The sequence below is a fragment of the Oratosquilla oratoria genome, chromosome 20 (assembly GCF_046742065.1).
Source record: "Oratosquilla oratoria isolate Oo_2021 chromosome 20, ASM4674206v1, whole genome shotgun sequence".
NCBI lineage: Eukaryota > Metazoa > Arthropoda > Malacostraca > Stomatopoda > Squillidae > Oratosquilla > Oratosquilla oratoria.
In genome coordinates this window covers 27,285,305-27,297,804 of record NC_134796.1, presented here as the reverse complement: position 1 = coordinate 27,297,804, position 12,500 = coordinate 27,285,305, and positions in this window count along the sequence as shown.

The following is a 12,500-nucleotide window of genomic DNA, read 5'->3' as shown; positions in this document are numbered from 1 at the left end:
TATCCTTATTTTACTAGTCCACATTAAATGTATAATTTATACTCCTTTCTAAACTCGATATTATTAGTACCTTGAAAACTTGTCAATGCATTAAAGTTGTCATTACAATACATTCAAGAGTATCATAAAGAGTACATTTTAAACTTGTCATTATTAGTATTTTCTAAACTTGTCATTATTAGAACACCTTAAAGTTATCATTAATAGTATCTTCTAAAATTCTCATTATTAGTGGAACGCACGGAAGGGGTGTCCGAGGATCATCTCTTCTACAATTCGAAATCTCGGAACCCCCTAACCCCGAGGTCCCTGGCGCGTCTACTTTGCCGCGTTATAGAGAAGGCCGACCCGGGCCATGCCCCCCACGCCCACAACATCAGAGGCCTCGCGGCATCGCTGGCGTTTCTCCGCACCCACTCTGTGGAACGGGTGCAGGACCTCGGGGGCTGGGCATCAGCAACTTCCTTCAAGACACGGTATCTCTACCACTCGATCACCCCTGTCCCATGTGTCGCCATGGGAACGGCTCCACCCCTCTCTTCGCAAAAGAAGGGGGGCAAAGGGCGACCGAGGGGTAGGGGAAGGCCCGGGAACCGCTGAGTAAGATGCAATATTCTACATAGAATCTATGCACTATGTAAATTGTACGATATTATTTTTATAAAAAATAAACAAATGAATATATATATATATATTGATATTGATATTGATATCGATATAAGTACTTGATGCTTTTTGTCTCCCCTCTACTGAATGATAAGATGAATAGTCTCCCATACGAGACACACGTAATAACGGCTTGAGCCCTGTCCTCGACTACAATTTGGGCTTCACCTTCTCCTCCCACCTATCCTCGTCTCATGCTTAGCTTCGCTGTGCAGGTTTCTTCTCAGCCGATAATACTTCTTTGTCGCGGCTAGTGCCGCTTAAATTGTTTTTATCGGCTTAAGAAACCTGCACAGATTTAGGGTCCCTCCCTCCTCCCACAGGCGAAGCCTTCATTTCTCATTGAAGTGACGGCTCAATCCGTGCAGCCGAGTAAGAAGGGAGGGGATAGGGAGGGGGAGGTGGGGTTGTAGACGCTTGCGCCACCTGCACAGAGCCGGGAATTTTAAATTTCCGATGATTTATGCGGAATGTCCAACCACACACTCCCTTCCGGAAGTGGCCATTTGGCCAGGAGTGTGGTAGGGGATTACCGCTATAGCTTCGCTGTGCAGGTTTCTTAAGCCGATAAAAACAATTTAAGCGGCACTAGCCGCGACAAAGAAGTATTCTAAACACATCATTACTAGTATACTAGTATATTCTAAACACATCATTATTAGTATATTCAAAACTCGTCATTATTAGTCAACTTATTATTAATAGTATATTCTAATATTTATTATTAGTATATTCCAAATTTGCCATTATTAGTACACATTAAATTTATCATTAAGAGTACCTTCTAATCTTATCATTATTAGTATATCCTAAATTCTAAACTTGTCATTATTAGTACATATGATAGTTAACAATTATAGTAACTTCTCAACTTGTTATTATTAGTATATTCTAAACTTGTCTTAACTAGTATATTCTAAACTAGTAACTTCTAAACTTCTTATTATTACGTGCCATTATTAGTACACAAAGGATTACAAAGGCGGAGCATGCCGACAGGAGACATTTTGATCCATATCTAGTACACATATTGCTATGTTTTAAACATGTCAATATTAGTTTCTTCTAAACTTGTCATTATATTCTATTCTAAACTTTTTATTATTTGTATATTATTATATATTACATATATATTATGTATTATATATATATTATATGTTATATATATATTATATATATATTATGTATATTATTATTTGTATATGCATAACTCTTCAGTTATCATTAATAGTACTTTCTAAACTTTCATTATTAGTATATTCTAAACTTGTCATTATTACTAAACTTTAAGGTTATCATAAATAGTTCGATAAAATTGTCATTTTTAGTATATTCTAAACATCTCATTATTGGTACACATTAAAGTTATCATTAATAGTACCTACCCGGCATTTATTTGTATATCGTAAACTTAATATTAGTATACTCAAATTATGTAATTATTACTTCACTTTAAAGATACTATTAATAGTACCTTTAACCTGTCTAGTACACATTACTAGTACACATTAAAGTTATCATTAAAAGTACATTCTAAAATTGTCATTATTAGCTTATTCTAAACTTCTTATTATTGGTATATTCTAAACTTTTTATTTTCAGAACACATTAAAGTTATTATTAATAGCTTATAAATTTTATTTGTATTTGTATTTGTATTTCTATTTTTTTGTATTTTTTGTATGTTTGTATTTGATATTTTTTGTATTTTTGTATTTTGTAGTTTTTGTATTTGTTTGTATTTATTAGTATAACGTTAACGTTGAAAATATTTTCCAAACTTTTCATTATAAGTACATTCTAAACTTGTCAATGATAGTACCTTCTAAGCTTCTCATAATTTCTATATTCTAAACTTGTCATTAAAGATCTTAATAGTACATACTAAACTTGTTATCATTACCATATTCAAAACTTTTTATCATTAGTACACATTAAATTTATTAGTTAGAGTACATTCTAAACTTGTCTTTATTAGTGTATTACAATCTTGCTTATTATTAGTACAAATTAAAGTTAGAGCTATTATTAATAATACCTTCTAAACTTGACATTATTTGTATATTACAAAATTGCCATTACCAGCATATTCTAAATTTGTCATCATTAGTGCACATTAAAGTTGTCATGCTCTAAACTTGTTATTTTTACTATATTCTAAACTTGTTATTACTAGTACACATTAAAGTTATCATTAATAATACCTTCTAAACTTGTCATAATTAGAATACTATAAATTTGTCCTTATTAATACATATGATAATATTCTATAGTTGTCATTGTTAGTATATTATAAACTTTTCATTATTAGTACAAATCAAATCATTCAATATTAGTACATATCAAAGTTATTTAATAGGACCTTCTAAAATTGTCATTGTTAAAACATATGAAAGTTATTATAAATATAATTTTCTAAAATTTTGATCATTAGTACACATTGTATATATCATTAATAGCACTATCGACAATATTCATTATTAATATTTTCTAAACATCTGATATTAAAGTTATCATCAATAGTTCCGACTGAACATGTTACTACTATGAGTGCATACTAGTATTAAAGTTATTATTAAATGTATATTCTAAACATGTCATTACTAGTATTTTGTAAAATTTTCACTATTAGTGTATTAATGAGTACTTTAGTACTTTAGTGTATTAATGAGTACTTTAGTACTCATTAATACACATTAAAGATTTTACTAATAGTACCTGCTAAACGCTATACGTTTTTTCTAAATTCCCATTTTATTGTAAATTAAATTTTTCATTAACATGTAAACTTGTCATATTCTAAACTTTTCATTATCATTTCGCATAGATTTTATCTTTAATAGTGCTTTCCAAACTTGTCATTATTAGTATATTCTAAACTTCTCATTAATAGTATATACTAAACTTATCACTATTAATAGACATTAAAGATATCTTTAATAGTATCTTCTAAACTTGTCATTATTAGTATATTCCAAGCTTGTCGTTATTAGTACAAGTTAACGTTATCAGTTATAGTACCTTCTAAACTTACCCTTATTAGTATATAGTACCTTGTTTATATTAGTACACATTAAAGTTATCATTAATAGTACCTTCTAAAAGTTGTCATTAAGGTACCTTCTGAACTTATCTTTACTTGTATATTACAAAAATGCTATTTTAGTGTATTCTAAACTTGTCATTATCACCACATTAGCACATATTAGCACCAATATTATTATTATATTAAACTTGTCATTATCAGTATATTCTAAACTTATCTTCTAAACTTTTCAACATTAGTACACATTAATTTATTTTATTGTGATTATTAGCATATCATAATCTTGACAGTATTAGTACACATTGAAGTTATCATTAATGGTAGTTTCTTAAATTTTTATTAGTATATTCTAAGCTTGTCATCATTTGCCATTTGCCATATAAGTTATCATTAATAGTACCTTCTAAACATCTCATTTTTAGTATAATTTAAACTTCTCATTATTGGTGTTTTCTAAATTTGTCATTATTGGATTACATTAAAGTTTACAGTAATAGTACTTTCTGAACTTGTCATTATTACTGTATTTTAAACTTGTCATTATTAGTACACATTAAAGTTATCATTAGTAGTACCTTATAAACTTGTATTTGTAACTAGACATTAAAGTTATCATTAATAATACCTTTCTAAATTTGTCATTTTAGTACACATTCAATTTATCATCAATAGTACCCTTTACACTTGTCAAATTTTGTATTTTATAAACTTGTTATTACTAATACATATTTAAGTTATCATTAAAAGCTTTTTATTAGTACACGTTAAAGTTATCATTAATAGTATATTATAAATGTCATTATTAGTGCACATTAAAGATATCATCAATATTTTCTAGTGATGTCAATATTCATATATTCCAAGCTTGTTATTAGTACACATTAAAATGATCATTAACATGTACCTTGTCATTATTAGTATATCCCAAACATTAATCATTAGAAGACATGGAAGTTTTCATTTATATTATATTTTACTTTGTCATTATTAAACTTGTCATTATTAGTACAAATTAAAGTTATAATATATAGTACCTTCTAAAGTTGTCATTATTAGTCATTTCTAAACTTATTATGATTAATATATACTAAACTTGTACACAGTGAAGTTATCATAATAATTATCGTCTAAGCTTATCATTAGTATATTCTAAACATGTCATTATTCTAAATTTGTCATTCTTAGTATATTCTAAACTCGCTATTATTAGTACACATTAAATTTATCATTAATAATACCTTCTAACTTTGTAAATATTAGTGTAATCTAAACTTGCCATTACAAGTATATACCTGACATTATTAGCATATTCTAAATTTGTCATTATTAGTATATTCTACACTTGTCATTATTAGTACACATTAAAGCTTGTCAATATTTGTATGTTCTATACCCTAATTATTAGTACACATTAAAGTTATTAACAATATTTTCTAAAGTTGCCATTGTTCTTATATTCGAAACATATCAGTATTAGTAAATACTAAACATATTTTCTTTGGTATTCTAAACTTGTCGTTATTAGTACACATTAAAGTTATAATTATTAGGACCTTAAAAACTTATCATTATTAGTATATTCTAAACTTGGCAATACTAATATATTCCAAAGTTTATCATTATTCTATACTTATATTCTAAACCTAACATTATTAGCATATTCTAAATTTGTCATTATTAGTATGTTCTACACTTGTCATTAGTACACATTAAAGCTTGTCAATATTTGTATGTTCTAAACCATCATTATTATACACATTAAATTTATCATTAACAATACTTTTTAAAATTGTCATTGTTCGTATATTCGAAACATATCAGTATTAGTAAATACTAACATATCTTCTTTATTATTCTAAACTTGTCCTTATTACTACACAAGTTATCATTGTAAGCTTATCTTTATTAGTATATTCTAAACTTGGCAATACTAATATATTCCAAAGTTTATAATTATTTAAAATTTGTCATTATTAGTATATTCTAAAATTGTGAGTATTAGTACATGTTAAAGTTATCATTATTACTGGCTCCTTAACATGACATTGTTAGCTTTTTTTAAACTAATCATTATTAGTACGTATTATAGTTATCATTAATAGCAACTTCTAATCATGCTATTATTAGTATTTACTAAACTTTGCATTATTAATATAATTCAAACGTGTCATTATTGCTACACATTAACATTATCATTAATATAACGCTTTAAATTTTAAATTACTACAATATTGTAAACATGTGATAATTAGTACATATTAAAGTTATCATTAATAGTGCCTTTAAACTTGTATATAACAAACATTAGATATTAGAAAACATTAAAGTTTTTATTCTAAACTTGTCATTATTAGTACAAATTATAGTTATTATATATAGAACCTTCTAAAGTTGTCATTTATAGTAATTTCTAAACTTGCCATTATCAATATATTCTAAACTTTTACACATTAAAGTTATCATAAATATTATCTTCTAAGCTTATCATTAGTATGCTCTAATTATGTCATTATTCTAAACTTGTGATTCTGAGCTCGTTATTATTGGTACATACTAAATTTTTCATTAATAATACCTTCTAAATTTGTTGGTGTATTCTAAACTTGTCATTACAAGTATATTCTAAACCTGACATTATTAGCATATTCTAAATTTGTCATTATTGGTATATTCAACACTTGTCATTATTAGTAATTAAAGCTTATTCTAAACCCTCATTATTAGTACACATTAGTTATCACTGACAATACTTTCTTAAGTTGTCATTGTTCGTAAATTCAAAACATCACTATTAGTATATCTTCTTTGGTATTGTAAATTTTATTAGTATACATTGAAGTTATCATTACTAGGACCTTGTATCCTTACCATTATTAGTATATTCTAAACTTGGTAATATAATATATTCCGAGTTTATCATTATCCTAAACTTGTCATTATTAGTATATTCTAAACTTTTGAGTAGTAGTACATATTAAAGTTATCATCAGTAGTGTCTTCTAAACATGTCATTGACATATTCAAAAGTAATTATTCAAAACTAATTATTCAAAACTAATTATTAGTACGTATTATAGTTATCTTATAGCAACATCTACTATGCTATTATTAGTATTTTCTAAACCTTGCATTATTAATATATTTCAAACATGTCATTATTACTACACATTAATGTTATCATTAATGTAACCTTCAAAACATATTATTAAAATATTGTAAACCTGTGATTATTAGTACACATTAGTTATTCTAAATCTGTGATTATTAGTACATATTAAAGTTATTCGTTTTATCTTCCCTACATGCCATTATTAGTATATTCTAATTTTGTCATTATTAGGACTCATTAAAGTTAGAGTTAATACACTAAAAATAGCATTTTTGTAATATACAAGTAAAGATAAGTTCAGAAGGTACCTTAATGACAACTTTTAGAAGGTACTATTAATGATAACCTTAATCTGCAATAATATAAACAAAGCACTATATACTAATAAGGTTAAGTTTAGAAGGTACTATAATTGACAACGTTAACTTGTACTAATAACGACAAGATTAGAATATACTAATAATGCCAAGTTTAGAAGGTACTATTAAGGATAACTTTAATGTTTATTAATAGTGATAAGTTTAGTATATACTATTAATGAGAAGTTTAGAATATAAAAATAATGACAAGTTTGATAAGCACTATTAAAGATAAAATCTATGTGAAATGATAATGAAAAGTTTAGAATATGACAAGTTTACATGTTAATGACAAATTTACATGTTAATATTGATAAGAAAATGGGAAATTTAGAAAAAAAAAAACGTATAGCGTTTAGCAGGTACTATTAGTAAAATCTCTAATGTATACTAATAATTACTTTAATAAGTACTAATAGTGAAAAGTTTACAAAATACTAGTAATGACATGTTTAGAATATACTTTTAATGATAACTTTAATATGTACTAATAGTAACAAGTTTAGAATATACTAAGAATAACATGTTCAGTCGGAACTATTGATGATAACTTTAATGAGAAGTTTAGAATATATTAATAATAAATATTGTCAATAGTATTATTAATGATATATACAATGTGTACCAATAATCAATATTTTAGAAAATGATATTTATAATAACTTTAATATGTTTTGATAATGACAATTTTAGAAGGTTCTATAAAATATCTTTGATATGTACTAATATTGAATAATTTTATTTGTACTATCATGGATAAGTTTATAATATACTAATAGTGATACGTTAAAAATATACTTATAATGACAAGTATAGAACATACTAATAATGAAAAGTTAATGATAACTAATACTACTAATAATGATTATAGAACATACTAATAATGATCAGATTAAAGATACTATTAATGATAATTTTAATGTGTACTATTAATGAGACCTTAATGCTAGGGTGGAAAATGGTAATTTTAATGTGTACTATTAATGAGACCTTAATGCTAGGGTGAAAAATGGTCCAATCGATGGAGTGGTTGGGAAATGTGGAGTTCCAGGAAAGAATCGTAGTGGAGAGCTGATGGTGGAAATGTGTCTAGAAAGAGAGTTGATGATAGCAAATACAGTGTTTCGGAAGAAATTCAAGCATAAGTACACATGGGAGAGGGTGGTGGAGGGAAGGGTAGTAGATAGAGCGCTAATGGATTATGTAGTGGTAAATAGGATTATGATAGGAAGAGTTAAGGATGTACATGTGCTAAGGGGAGAGGGTGGGGGAATATCAGATAATTTTTTTGGTGGAAGGTAAGTTGAAAGTGGAGGATAGATGGAGGAAGAGGAAAGGGACAAAAGGTAGGGAGGTTCTTAGAGTGAACTCTTTGAATGAGAAGGAAAAGGAGAAGGAGTACGGAAAGAAGCTGGGAGTGGGAGGGAGTAAAGGGTAGAGTAGAGCTGGGTGTGGAGGAAGAATTGGGAATGGTTCAAGGAGGGAGTCATAAAGTGTGCAAAAATGGTGTGTGGAACAAGAAGGACAGGGGGAAATAGAAGAAAGGGTAGTGAATGGTGGGATGAGGAAACAAAAAAGGTTGTAGAAGAGAAGAAGCGAGCTTTCACAGATTGGTTACAAAATAGGATGAGGGAGTCATATGAGAGGTGCAAAGAAAAGAAAAGAGAAGTAAAGCAAAAAGTAAAGGTTGCCAAGAGGAGAGCAGATGTGAAATGGGGTAAGAGTTTGACAGAAAATTTTGAAAGTAATAAAAAGATGTTTTGGAAAGAAATTAAGAGAGGAAGAAGGCGAATCAAGTAGAGAAGAAAAGGTAAAAGGTGCAGATGGAGAGATGATAATGGAAGAGAAGGCAGTAAGGGGAAGATGGGCAGAATATTCTAGGGAGTTGCTAAATGTGAAGGAGGATAGGGAGGGAAAGATTGCTGCAGTGGGAAGTGCGAAGAAAATGAGAGTGATGAATGAGGAGAATGGAGGAGAAATAAGGAAGGATAAGGTGAAGGCAGTTGTTAAGATGATGAAAGCAGGTAAGGCATCTGGTCTGGATGGATGCCATGCGGAATGTCTGAAAAAGGGAGGTACAGTGATGGTGGACTGGTTGGTGAGGTTATTTAATGTTTGTTGGAGAGAGGGTAGAGTGCCGGAGGACTGGAGGAGTGCCTGTATAGTTCCTCTTTACAAGGGAAAAGGGGACAAGTGTGAATGTAGTAGTTTCAGAGGGATTAGCTTGTTGAGTGTAGTTGGGAAGGCGTATGGGAGGATCTTGGTTGAGAGGATTTGGAGAGAAACAGAAGGAGTAATTGGTGAGGAACAGTGTGGATTTAGGACAGGTAGAGGTTGTGTACATCAGATCTTTGTGGTAAGACAGATATGTGAGAAAGTTATAGGAAAGGGGAAGGATGTTTTTTTGGGCTTTTATGGATCTGGAAAAGGCTTATGATAGGGTAGACAGGAAGGTAATGTGGGAGGTTATGCAGATATACGGGATAGGAGGAAAACTTCTGGGAGCTGTCAAGAGTTTTTATGAGAGTAGTAGAGCTTGTGTCAGGATTGGAAATGGAGAGAGTGAGTGGTTCGAGGTAAAGGTGGGACTTCGTCAAGGATGCGTTATGTCGCCCTGGCTGTTCAACTTATACATGGATCGGGTGGTGCGAGAGGTAAATGCAAGGGTAGTGGGCAAGGGATTGGAGATGGTTAAAGAAAATGGAGAAAAGTGGGAGGTGAGCCAGCTGTTGTTTGCGGACGACACTGCGCTTGTGGCAGGATCGCAGGAGGGATTGATGAAGTTGGTGGCAGAGTTTGGGAGAGTATGTGATAGAAGAAAGCTAAAGATAAATGTGGGTAAAAGTAAGGTGATGAGATGTACAAGGGGTGAAAGTGGCAGTAGACTGGAAGTGAGCATTAAGGGAGAGCGACTGGAGGAAGTGGATAGTTTTAGATACTTGGGTGCAAATATGGCAGGGAAAGGTGGAGTGAAAGTGGAGGTAGAATGTAGATTGAGAGAAGCGAGTAAATGCCTTGGTGGATTAAAGAGTGTAATGAGGAATAGACATTTGGGAATGGATGCTAAGAGGAGACTGTATGAAGGAGTGATTGTGCCAACAGCACTGTATGGGGCAGAAACATGGAACATAAGAGAAGAAGAGAGAAGGAGTTTGAATGTGTTTGAGATGAGGTGTCTGAGAAGTATGATGGGGGTTACTAGGATAGAAAGAGTGAGAAATGAGGAGGTGAGGAGGAGAACAGGGGTGGAAAAGGAGCTTGGAGATAGGGTTGATGAAAGAATATTAGGATGGTTTGGACACATGGAAAGAATGAGTGAAGAAAGACTAGTAAAAGAGGTATGGAAGGCAGATGTGGAGGGAGTGAACATGAGGGGACGTCCTAGGATGAGGTGGATGGATGGGGTGAAGGGGGCTTTGGGGAAGAGGGGAATGTCTGTTGAGGAAGGACGGGAGAGGACAGAAGACAGGGGTGAATGGAGAATGGTTGTATATGGATGATGTTGTGATAGCATGAGGTGGAATGGGAGGGTGGATGGGGGGTGAGGTAGTGTGTGTGAGCAAAATTTGACGCAGCCCGAAGGGATTTCTCCCCGTCCTCTCATTTTATGCAATGGGGGACGGCGAGGGGGGTCGCCGATTTAATGAAGCGGCCTTGCTGTGGATGTGCTGTGTCTTGCGACACTGCTTCTGACCCAGGGCAGTGGACAAGGTGCAGGGATGACCCGTCATTCAGGAGGTGCTAAGATAAGCGGGAGGGTGGAGGGGTGTGGAGTGTATTCAGGGGTGGAATGGGTAGGATTGATTTTGTGCCTTTTTCTTTTTGGCTACCCCCCTTGTAAGGGGGAAAAAGCCTTGGTATATGTATGTATGTATTAATGACAAGTTTAGAATATACTAATAATGAAATTTTAGAATATTCTATTAATGATAACTTTAAAGTGTACCAATAGTGACAAGCTTAGAATATGAAAGATAATTACATGTTTAGAAAGCACTATTAATGATAACTCTAATATGTACTCATAATCACATGTTTAGAATATACTAATAAGGACAAGTTTAGAAGGTACTATTAATGATAACTTTAATATGCACTAATAATGGCAATTGTAGAAGATACTGATAATTACATATATTAGAAGGTAATATCAATGATAACTGTAATGTGTACTAATAATGACAAAGATTAGAATATACGAATAATGACAACTTTGGAAGGTGCTACTAATCATGTGTATTAATACTAACAAGTTTAGAATATGATAATAATGACAAGTTTAGAATAATGACAACTTTAGAATACACTAATATTGCCATGTTTAGAATATATTTAATAAGCACTAATAATGAAAAGTTTAGAACATGTCAATGAAGATATGTTTAGAATATTCTAATGGTTAGATTATACGAATAGAAAGTGCTATTAATGATAACTTTAATGTGTACTAATAATGATAATTATAGAACATACTAATAATGATCAGATTAAAGATACTATTAATGATAACTTTAATGTGTACAAGTTTAGAATATAGAAGTAATGACAAGTTTAGAATGGTAATTTTAATGTGTTCTAATGTGTTCAAATAAAAAAAAGTTAGGAAGATGCCTTTAATGATAGTTTTAACATGTACTAATAAAAAGGTTTAAAAGGTATTTTTGATAATCAAGTTTACAATATACTAAGGTAATATTGAAGAAGGTAATATTGATAATAACGTTAATGTGTACTAATAATGACAATTTTAGAATATACTAATAATGATGTTTAGAAAGTACTCTTAATGTGTACTATTAATACTAGAATATACAAATAATGACAAGTTTAGAAGATACTACTACTAATAACTTTAATATGTATCAATAATAATATGTTTATAATATACTAATAAAGAAAAGTTTAGAATACGCTAATACTGACAAGTTTGGAAGGTGTTATAATTGATAAGTTTAATGTGTACTAATAATGACATGTTTACAATGTACTAACAATGACAAATTAAGAAGGTGCTATTAACTATAACTTTAATAAGTCCTAATAATGAAAAAATAGAATATACTAATAATGACATGTATGAAAGATAGAACGAATGATAACATTAATATGTACTAATAATATAATCACAAGTTTAGAATATACTTACAATGACATTTAGAATATACTAAGATTGACAAATTCAGAAGATACTGTTAAAGGTAACTTTAATGTTTAGAAATAATGAGAAGTGTGGAATATACTAATAACGATAAGTTTAGAAGTTTCTACTAATGATAACTTTATTTTGTACAAATAATGACAAGTTTAGCATATAAGTTTT